General features: G+C 37.9%; 1 pseudogene; it reads left to right on the top strand.

Moving 5' to 3' along the window:
• LOC105980436 overlaps positions 1–11,959 on the top strand; it is a 41,305-nt pseudogene that overhangs the window by 846 nt on the left and 28,500 nt on the right.

The following is an 11,959-nucleotide window of genomic DNA, read 5'->3' as shown; positions in this document are numbered from 1 at the left end:
GAGGAGGCTGCAATGCTTGGTAAGAAATGTACGCATTATCCTGCCCATGCAATTGTAACCCCTCTGTACAGTATGTTCACAAATAAAATAAAATAAAATTTAAAAAAAAAAAAGAATACAATTTCCACTGGGTGCCAGTGGCTCACACCTGTAATCCTAGCTACTAAGGAGGCTGAGATCTGAGGACTGCTGTTCAAAGCCAGCTCAGGCAGGAAAGTCTATGCAATCCTTATCTCCAATTCACCACCAGAAAAAAAAAAGAATTTCTGGACAAGTCACAATGTAAGAAAACTTGGCTGAGCTTTACTCAATAGGTAAACAAGCAGACAAGCAGACAAAAAAAAAAAGACATGCAGGGCTGGGAAGGTAGCTCAGTGGTAAAGTGCTTGCCTCGCATGCATAAGGCCCTGGGTGATTCTTCAGCACCACATAAGCAGGAAAAAAAGCCGGAAGTGGCGCTGTGGCTGAAATGGTAGAGCATTAGCCTTGAGGTGAAGAACTGAGGGACAGCGCCCAGGCCCAGAGTTCAGGCCCATGACCAGACCCCCCCCCCAAAAAAAGACAAGCAGACAAGCAACCAAACAAAAGATTAGGGACACACTTTAGCAGAGTGTGGGTGCTCTCATAGGAAGATAGAGAAACAGACAAGCATGCAGACACACACACACACACAGACCTACAAGCAAGAAGACACCCAGAGAGAGACACAGCTCCTTGGGCTGTTGGGGTATTTATAGGGTAAAGGCAAGAGATCTGGCTTTAAGTTATGTAAAGCTTTGCTTTAACTACACCTGATGTTATTCTCTGAGTTTCCAGGTAAGAATGCATCCTGCCATAAAACAGATACTTATTCTTGAAACAAGGAGGCAGCCCTATCTGCATTTGGGGCATCCTGTCAGACAGTTGTTAATCCTTGGGTGAGAAATGCATCCTGCAGGAAAGAATGCATTCAGTTGTCTATCTTTGAAGCAAAGAAAGCATTTCTAAGTTTTCAAATACCATATTTCTGAGTTGCCTTCAGCAGGCCTCAGTTCCCTTGAGTTATCCTGCTTCATTTTCCCCTAAATGACTTTGCTCCCTTAATCCTAAAGGAAGTACATAAAGAAATATCTCCTGCATTTGCTCCTGTATTTGTATATATATACAGGAATATCTCATAGATAGATAGATAGATAGATAGATAGATAGATAGATAGATAGATAGATAGATCCAAATATCAGCCCCATCCCTACTTCAAATTTCTAAATGTCCACAGACATTTGCAAGGCTGGAAAGGAAAGCAAAGACTAATTCAGAGTAGTAGGACAGTAAAATGTTTCACCTTGGTACTATTTACAAAATTCTATGATCATAGAAATATACTACTAAGGCCCTTTTAGGACCCTAAAGAGGGCCTTTATTAAAGAGAACCCTGAAACTAAAGCTTAATTAGCTTCACAGCAAATACACACCTGGCTTCCATGTATTCTAGGCAGAAGAAATTGGCAGATCCCAACTTCAATCTTTTAATTGGATCTGATATCCCATCTAGTTAAACTTTGCACTTTAGCCAATAGCTTATTGAACTTATTGAGACATGAATTCAGAAAAATAAAACCATTCTATAGAGAAATAAAAATTCAGATTTTTATTTATACTCAGAAGTCCAATGCTAATCATCAAACTTTAGGTCATTTGTTAAAATAGAAGGATGGCCTGGGAGGCACCAAGAGACAAAGGAAGTCATGATTACAGTCTGGATATTAGCATGTCTAAGCGTTCACTAGGGAGCAAATGAGCTTTGCATAAAATGTGAAAGGGACTATTGTGAGTATAAAGATTTTGACCTGTTATCCAGTCTTTGAGACAGAAGAAGAACCAGGATGAGGTTTAAAGACTAATTTTAAAAAATCTCATTAATATTGTTCATATTGATTACATGTTGAAATTGTATCTTAAATACTTGATGTTAACTTACAAATATTAATTGTAGCCATACCTTTTTTTGAGTTTTAACTTGGCTAATAGAAATCTTAGCAGCATATACAGAGCTTGCATTTATACCCTTCATTATATTAGTATTGGATAGCACTGGTCTAAATTTTAAACCCCACTGAGATAATCCCTAAACCATCAAAGCCATTGCAATTTTACCAAGAGCTGAGCCACCAAAGCTATCATATATTTAGACAGCTTTTACTTGAAATTTTCTTTTTTTAAACATAATGCTTTCACTGTATCTGCCTCATTGGTATCACTTGGCATTTTCTTCAGCAAGGAAAATGAGCTCCTATAGTGTTCAAAGAATAGTCCAATAAAGATACATTACCATTCCTTTTCTCAACAGGAATAGATGGGTCATAACAGTATGTCTGACACTGGCAGGTTTATACTGTTGTTTTTTGTCTTATCAGCTCCTTAATGAAATGAATTTCTATCACAGCATCTTTAAAATGTTAATACTTTTACAGCTGTCTTCAAAGACCTATTTTGAACTAAATATGTTATCAATCAAAATACTCATTAAAATTCAATGCAAGCTTACGTGAAAAGAGATTAAATCATCCAGGCATCTGGGCCTCTTATTCTACTAATGTGACCTCATTATATCATAATTTGTTATTGCAGAAATTTAATTTTCTGATGCCATACAATTACTAAGGGTCTTCACATTTCTCAGGTTTCTATCCACCCTGATTAGAAACTTTTTGATCACTTACTGGTTGGGTCCTCAGGTATTTTCTGGTCTTAGTTATACTTCTGGCAAACTACAATGTTAATTCTTAGAAAGTAGTGCTCTTTGACCCTGGAGGAAGACAATTCCCCAATGAAGTTTTAAAATATTTGGAATTGATCATCATTAATATGTGTGTCGATCTTGACTTTAACACCTTTGCATTTCCTACTGGATCACTTATTAAAAATCCTTTTTCTATGGATATGTGATGGAATCAGAAACACAGAAGATTGTTGAGAATGCTGAGCAATTTTTCTCTCTTCTTCTGAGATCATTGGGAAGACCAAAGTATATTATGCAGTCCAGCAAAGAGAGAACTATAAATTCTTTCGTCTCCCCTCCCCCCACCTTAATCTAGTCATCCAAACAAATATTTTATGTAACTTTCTTCTAATATTGAAGTAGAGCCTAAGAAACACCAAAGGAGAAAGAAGACTTTATAAGGGAAAGATATAACCAGGGGCCAGTGGCTCACCCCTGTAATCCTAGCTACTCAGGAGGCTGAAATCTGAGGATCACCCAGTTCAAAGCCAGCCTGCGCAGGAAAGTCTATGAGACTCTTCTTTTTAATGTTTTTTATTGTAAAAACAGTGTGCAGAGGGGTTACAGTTACATGAGTAAGGTAATGAATACTTTTCCTATCGAGCATTGTTACCTTCTCCTTTGTTTTTCCCCTACCATCCCTCCCCCCCACCTCCCCAACTCCCCCCTCAACCCCCAAGTTGTAAAGTTCATTTTCTCCATAGTGTCTTGTACAACTCATTGTTACAATGGGTCAACCTGTATCCTTATTTCAGCATTTTGTTATTTCCCTTCCCATCCCCAAATTAGAAAAATGTATATATAAGATGCAAGGCACCAGTGAAAACAGGGGTTATACTGTGGGGGAAGAACATAGAGAAACAAAAAAAATCACATAGTACATTTTAGATACATTAAAAACAATAACAAGAAGTTGATGTTAGGCAAAATGAACTCCAAGATAAGGACTCAAATTTTTTTTTCTTTCTTGTGATTGTTGCTAACCTGTTTATAAGATGATTTTTTTGTTACTTTGTGTGTCTCTCCCCCATGGTATAACCCGTTTTCACTGTATTTGATGTTGGTATAATTTGTGGAGAGGAAGAGAAAAAACAAATTGTTTAAATAGGGATACAGGTGGACCCATTGCAACGATGAGATGTACAAGACGTTAAGTAGAAAAACGAACTTTACAACTTTGGCGAGGGGGGAGGGAGAATAGGAAGACTGGTAAGGGGAAACAAAGGAGGAGGCAAGAGTGCTTGATAAGAAATGTAGACAGCCTCTTCAGTAAATGGTGCTGGCAAAATTGGTTAACTACTTGTAGAAAACTAAAGCTAGGTCCTTATATATCATCCTGCACCTACTTTCTGAGGCTGGAATGTTTTTACCCAGATTTCCACATCATTCATTCTTTTTTTTTTGGGGGGGGGGAGGTTCAGTCGTGGGGCCTGAACTCTGGGCCTGGGCACTGTCCCTCAGCTCTTCAGCTCAAAGCTAGCACTCTACCACTTGAGCCACAGTGTCACTTCTGGCTTTTTTCTTTTTGCTTACGTGGTGCTGAGGAATTGAACCCAGGGCCTCATGCATGCAAGGCAAGCGCTCTACCACTGAGCCACCTTCCCAGCCCATACACATCATTCATTCTTTGCCCACACTCTTCAAACATTTGCTCAACCAAAACTGTTTAAAAAGCTTTCCTAATAACCCTATTACAATCTAACACTATCTGCTCAGTCCTCCCATCCACATCACCTGCTTATCTTCCTGATAGCCCCACTTCCATCTGCCAAGATCCACACACTTTCTGTGTTTGCTTGATATTGTTGGTCTTCATAGCATGAATGTGGAGTAAAGTTACGGTCTTTAGGTTGATTTCTTGCTCAATGTTGAAAATACCTTAAGAGTGGTTGTTATGAAATTGGAGGTATAGTACAAGTGGTATAGCACTTGCCATGAGGGGAAAAAAACGCTGATCAAGACCCAAAAGCCCTCAGTTCAAGTTCAAGTTCCAATATCCACAAAGTAGTTGGTATTTAAAAAAAAGAGAGCATATATTAACAGGGTATGCCACTTCATGGAGTACTTCAAGTAAGACCTTGTTACCCACAGGATGCTATCAAGAAATCTATAAAATGAGTAGCTTTGGTGACTTGGGTTATATATACATGTCTATTTGTAAACATAAATATATAAACATTCTAAAAATGTTGAGATTGTTGTGTGCATTCCTTCATCCCAGAAAAAAAATGACTGAATTCAAATTTCCTTCAGCATAACTCTATCCTATGAGTAACAGATAATAGGCTACTTTTAATATTGTTCATTACAAAAGAAATATATAGAAAGAAAAAATATGAGGAGAAATACCTGAGCTGGCTTTGGCTTAACTACCATCTGCTGCAATAGTAACACAGATAAACAGAAGAATTTCAGATCACAGGGTGATAAACACCTCTACATTACCCTCAAGCAACACTGCCTTCCATTGCCACCCAAAATTTAAATTTCTGGTTATTCTATACAAAAAAAAATAGAGGGAACTCATCGCTTCAAGACAGATGAAGAGAACTAAAACCCTCAAAGCCAGAGCATAACATTCCTGAATACTTGCAGACTTTTCCCTCTATTACTATTTCAAACCAAGCCTTAGTTTAAAAAAAGATAATTCCTTGCAAATAACTTGCAGTTCAATAACCTGATAATTATTCATTTCTGCTTAAAGCATGCTTGTAAATATCATTTCAAATGAAGCACTGCCTTGATTTTTAATCAATAAAAACTGACATTTGTTGAAAAGGTTTTCTGAATAATTACCTTGCATTCTTATTACTAAAGCAGATTTAATGGAAAATCAAAACAAACGATATTAATTACATCGTATCCTCATTATATATTAATAGGTTCGGAAACCAAATATTGAGTGTCTTATGGAGGTGGTGTAATATTTATATGAAGCTTTGTGATGGAAGCCAGTTTAATTCAAATGCATCCATTGTAGTGCTCTGACCTTCTGTTCTCTGGAACAGGAGTTTCATATCAGCCAAGAGGACAGACACTGGGCAGTTGTGTGTGGGGCTCACATCTCAGTGTCCAGAGTATCACCAAAGTTGACTTTCTCATGTCAAGGGATCTGAGTTAGCTGATTAATGAATCATCACCTGCTTGTCACTCAGAGTTATTCATTGAAATAGTTCCCTATTGCTCAATAAATTTACAGCATCCAAAAAAGGAATGTCAATTATGACTGTGCATTGAGCTCCACAATTGTCTGTAATGCCACAAAAAGTGGAGAGGTAGAAGAAAGTATGGAAATGAGGAAAGCGTCATAGGAGAATAAATTCCTTCAAGTCTTCATATACCAGACTGGGACCAGGACCATGATTTTGTTATAAACATGTTCTACCTTAGCTGTGGTTCTTTAGTTATAATTAGCAACCAAACCCATCAGGTTTTTTCCAAGCTCCCTGTGGGAACTTTTTAGAATGTACAATACCTCTAAGCATGCTTTTTCTTATCTATAAATAAGATTAAATAAAATAAGGCTGTCTCATTGATGATCTGAGAGAATCTATTTAAAGTATTAAACAAGTTTCTAACATGTACTAGGCTCTCACTCAGTTTTAAAATTAGGATTATAGACCCTCCTACAGCCATGAAAATGTAATTTGACTACCTCCTGTGAAAAGTTTAATCAGATTTACCTGTGTGAACTCTCAGTCCCTCAATAACCTTTTGCTTCAAATGCCAGCACAAGCAGAATGAACAAGTACAAAAACGGGATTCACCACAGACAGAGCATGTGCCCTATGGGATTGTGGACCACACTGAAAGCACTGAGACTTCACCAGAGTTGGTAGAATCCAGACAATGCTGTCATCCCTCCAGGTGGGATCTGTAACATGGGAACATGCGTTTAGTGAAAATTGAATGTGCTAAGAACTGACTGTGATGACACAGATTTGGCAGTGAAACAAATCCTTTTCCCCTTTAGGAAGTTTAATGTGCTAGTTGGAAGAGTTGAGAAAGGAAAAATAGATAATGTAGAAAAGAGTGGGAAGGTGATGCAGTGAGGGGCTTTTTCTCCATGAGGCCTTCTCTGATACTTTGCAAACACAGTTATTCGCATCAGCCATGATATCACAGCTGTGGACTTGATTGCTCTAATATAAACCCTCATTCTCCTCTCCAATCCCACAAGGAATACTTAAGTCACGTCTTTCCCTTCTCTTGTCATGTTTAATGGACTAGCTCCTCAGTAGAACTACCTGTCACTGGTATCAACAGTCAGTAAAATCTTTTCTAATTTCTTGATCTAGAAATTCTGTCTAGACTATAAAGCCCCAACTCCATGTCATTCCTTCCAAGGTGTTGTTCAGTATTCTCACCTGGCATTCTGACACTGGTACAAGTAGTCATACTCACTCCACAATTTCCCAATTTTGCCACTCCATAATTTCCCAGTTTAGCCAAAGTTTTAGTAGCTCTCTATGATCCTCTAACAGCATCTCTTTTTTCAGTGGATAAGTAGTTGCTAAAATATGTGTCCTACCTCAGGTATGGTTGTAGACTCTGGAGATACAAGAGTGAATGATTCAAGCTAGATCTTTTCTAGGAACCCAGCAGTTTTATATCCTCTCCTTCCTTTGACATATAACTTGTATCTATAGTTTATTTAATTTCAGACATTTCACTTAATTTAATTCAGAAAGACCAAGAGAAGCAAGTACGGACCAGGCCTAGCTTACAAAATCCAATGCCAGAATTTCCCTTATCACCCAGTGTACAAGATGAGCCCTCAATCCTTCTCCTAAAATCAAGAGAAACAAAAGTGAATCCCAGAAGATGTCTTAGTGTTTTCCCTTTTAACTCATTGCTTTCCATCAAAGAGGAGTCTCAATTCCCTTCAGAGTAAACCAAGTTCAGTTAGTCTTTATTTTTTAAGATAAAATTAGTCATTTCCTGTCATCTGCAAGTGTTTTTTAAAACATTATCCTAAGAAAACCTTAATCCGTGAAACAAAATAATCCCTAACATTTCCCATCCAAAGAGTGATTATCATCATATCAGATACTAGAAGCATGGACAGGTGGCAGAATGAAAGAAGGGAAGCAGGTGCACTAGTTGTACCTAGTGGCTTTTGTAAAACCAGGATCATAATTAAATATGGAAGATTGATTGATGGTAAAGGAGGAGGTACTTTCAGAAAAGTTATGAGTGAGATAATGCCGAATACTAAAACAACAAATCATGGTGTTGTCTTTCTCAGGTCAAGCAACTGCGACAGAATATTACAGACTGGTGCTTTAAACAATAGAAATGTATTTCTTGCATTATAACTCCGAAGGGCAAAAGTCCAAGTTCAAGGGAACAGAAAACTGAGTATCTGGTGAAAGACTCTTCCTAATTTTCAGAAGCCCTTACTCATTTTATCTTTGCTTGGTGTTCAGAGAAATCATGTTTGCATGTGTTCTTTTGACTAAACCCCTTGAGAAAGGCTTTAACCCATGGCTCAATGTCCAACCTTCAATTCCTATCTCATAGAGGTTTCAGATTTCCTTATATAAATTTGGGTACAAAACATTCAGATAATAGAAAGCACTATTATAAGAAACTAATAATGTAACTTAAAAATTATGAAAACTATTAAAATAGCAAAGAAAGTAAGAGACTCTGCGTTAAACAAAATTTTCAACCAGTGGAATAATATTCCATTTGGGCTGGTTGTATACCTCTGTGTTATAGGACATATATAACACCAACCCCAGAACAAAATAAGCAAATAAATAATACCTTATATATTTCCAAATGTCGTCCTGTAATGGTCCAGTGAATGAACTGCCACATGTCTCAACAGAATTGTGTTTTCGATTTACATTATAAAATATAGTTGGGAAATTTATGTGAATAGGGCCTTCAAAATTGGCTCTAAGATTAACTCAGTCATTCCACAGGCATTCAACATTGTTATCAAGCCCTAAGTGCTAGGTATCAACTCTTAGTTCCTGATTATATAGAATCCAAATCACTATTTTCTTTTTAAGAAGCTTATACTTTGAAGTGCGAGAAAGCCATTAGAAGTTAATGTCATAAAGCAGTGTCAGAATTGAGTTATTGAAAACTTTGGTTTCTCCTAAGCCTGGTCCTCAAACCTAAACAGGAAAGTCTTCCTGTTTAGATAAGAGAAACACTGAAGGAGAGTCAGACCCAAGCTTTAGAAATATGAAAGTACAAATGTATAGTTCCCAAGGAACTCTGCAGTTCAGGGAGGATGAATTCATTCCTAATAGGGATGTAAAGTGGAATAGATGCTAGGGCAAGTCCCTTCGTTTCATTTTTTCCTCTATGAGGATCCTTAGGAAGACTCTCACCCTCAATATCAGGTAATTGTGCACCACTAAGGCAATCTTGTGAGTGCCTTCTTGGGAAGGTGACAGGTAGTGCATCTCTGTCAACACTGCAGACAGCTGTTGGCATGCTCTATTCCACCTTTCCTGCAGTTTGGCAAAATTCAAACCTTCAACACATTTCAACTGATATTCATTCCAATATCAGCCTTGGTTTCATCTTATCTGTCAACATTAATCTCTAGAAATCGGTGAAATCGAATGAGCTATAAATAAGTGCAGGAAATGAATTTGAAAAATACAACTCCTTCCTTTACCCTCACAACTGTGTAAATAAAAAAAGTAAAATTAAAGTGTCTTTTTTTGGTCAGTACTGGGGATTAAAGTCCTGGCCTTGGTACCCTTTCTGAGCTCTTTTGCTCAAGACTAGTGCTCTACCACTTTGAGCCACAGCACCCTTCCAGAGGTGAATTAGAGATGAGTCTTACAAACTTCCTGCCCAAGCTGTCTTCAAAAACAAACTACCTGTAACTCAAGCCAAGGAAAATACAAAGGACCAGAATTCTCTAAAGGCTTCCCACCCAAAATATCAAAAACAAAGGATAAAATATAGGAAACAATGGGTTTTTTGTACATTTTTATTGTAAAAATACTGTACAGAGGGGTTACCGTTACATGAGCTAGGTAATGCGTACATTTCCCATCAAACATTGTTGCCATCTTTGTTTTTCCCTTATTATCCCTTCCCTCCAATCTCTACCCCCCCCCAAGTTGTAAATTTTATTTTCAACATAGTTGAAAGAGGATCAGACACATCCATCCCAGGGGACCACACAGAGGCAAGCAAGCAAGCACAGGAGAAAGGTTATTATAAGGTTTATTAGAGGAGCCATATTTCCCCCAAGAGGAAGCACATGGCCTCCATCACCATCCAGGTAGCAGGAGGGTCTGAGAGGCAAGGAAGTGAGCTGGATGGGAGTTCAGGTGGGTCTGGGGGAGAGAGGGAGGAGCCAGCTGTATGGAAGGAACTTCAGGAATGGTGGGGGGGGGCAGGTCTGGGTGGAGCTGAGGACCAAAGGTGAGCTTAATACTAACAATAGTGTCTTATACATCTCATTGTTATAATGGGTCAACGTGTATCCCTATTTAAGCATTTTGTTTTTTCCCTTCCCCTCCCCAAACTAGAGAAGTGTATATACAAGATGCAGGGTTTTGAAATCACTGAAATATAAGCATTGAAGTACAAGGGTCCCTTACAAGCTAAAAGTAAATGAGGTGATCACTGCTATTGCTTAAAAGTATTTCCTGAAAAGAGGCTTCCAGCCATGGTAGAGAAAAGGGGAATCACAACGAACTTAGCAGCACAGCCCCCAGAAGATAAAAATCAGGCAGAATAAAGAAGCTAAGGATTGAGAACCTCTATGGAGGAGAAGGAAGAGTTATACAGTCAGAGTGCTGCAGTGGTCTGCAGAGATTGTCCCTGAATATTCACTAGGACACTGACCGGCCCATACATGTGAGGAAACTACTCAAGGCCAAAGTCAGAATTATCAGAGAGGATTAGATGTAAGAGTACACAGAACTCACAAAGGACTAAGCTCAACTCCATTTGTCAGACAATAAATATGCACTATTTGTGGGATATTAGTGAAAGAACTCAGAAGGGGCTTGCCTGAGTAATGGTACAGTCAACTGTAGATTAAATGTACATTTGGATTCACCTAACCAAACTGAACTAACTTTAAAGTGGTCCAAAACAAACTTCAATACTGTATCTATAAACTAAAGCACTACTAAAACTCAGAAAGATGTAATTCATATCCTGTCAATTCATATCCTTTTTTGCTTAGCAGGTAAGCAAAAAAGCTTGAAATATAATCCATAATTAGGAAAAGCATTCAGAACAACCCAGAACTGACACAAGAACACAAATTTGAAGATCCAAATCTAATTTCTAAAGATGAAAACAATAATATCTGAGATTAAAAGTACATTGGATGTGATTTACAACAGCTCCAAAAGGGAAAGAAAAAAGAGGAGTAAACCTAAAGAGACACAACAATGTAAACAACCCAACAATAACCAGAGAAAAAAGAGAGACATAAAACCACTGACAGACAATATTGGGTTGTTGAGCGGGCTTTGAGTGGCTTGGTATACCCGTAATTGGAGTTCTTTATTTTTTAATTTTGTTTTATTGTGAAGATTCTGTACAGAGGGGTTACAGTTACACATGAGTAAGGAAGTGAGTACATTTCTTGTCGAACATTGATCCCCACTGGTTTGTTTTTTTTTTCCTACTATCCCTTCCCTCCCACCTCCACAGCTACACTCCCCTCCCTCAGCCAGCCTCCTAAGTTGTTAAAGATCATTTCCAGCACCGTGTCTTGTGAGTATCATTGTTGCAATGAGTTGTCCTGTGTCCCTGTTTCAGCATTTTGTTATTCCCTTCCCCTCCCCAAATTAGATAAATGTATATACAAGATGCAGGGTACCAAAATCAAATACAGAGACAACAGGGAATATGCCATAGGAGAAGAAAGTACAAAAGAAACAAAGAAAAAAATCATATAGTACATTAAAAACAACAACAACAAAAAACCTCTTATGCCCCTATCTTAGGGTTCATTTCACTTAGCATCATCTTATATGGTCATAGGTACATGGCTTTGGAGCTTTTCTGCTCATCTGATAAGATTATCCTAGACGTATTGCAAATAAGGGAAACCATAGGACCTACATTTCTTTGGGTCTGGCTTACTTCACTTAATATGATTTTTTCCAAGTCTTTCCATTTATTAACAAATGGGGGCAATATCACTCTTTCTTATGGAAGCATAGAATTCATATATATATATATATATATATATATAT

This window comes from Dipodomys ordii, unplaced genomic scaffold (genome assembly GCF_000151885.1).
Source record: "Dipodomys ordii isolate 6190 unplaced genomic scaffold, Dord_2.0 Scaffold9, whole genome shotgun sequence".
Classification (NCBI taxonomy): domain Eukaryota; kingdom Metazoa; phylum Chordata; class Mammalia; order Rodentia; family Heteromyidae; genus Dipodomys; species Dipodomys ordii.
The sequence above is the reverse complement of the archived record's forward strand: the minus strand, read 5'-3'. Positions and strand labels throughout refer to the sequence as shown.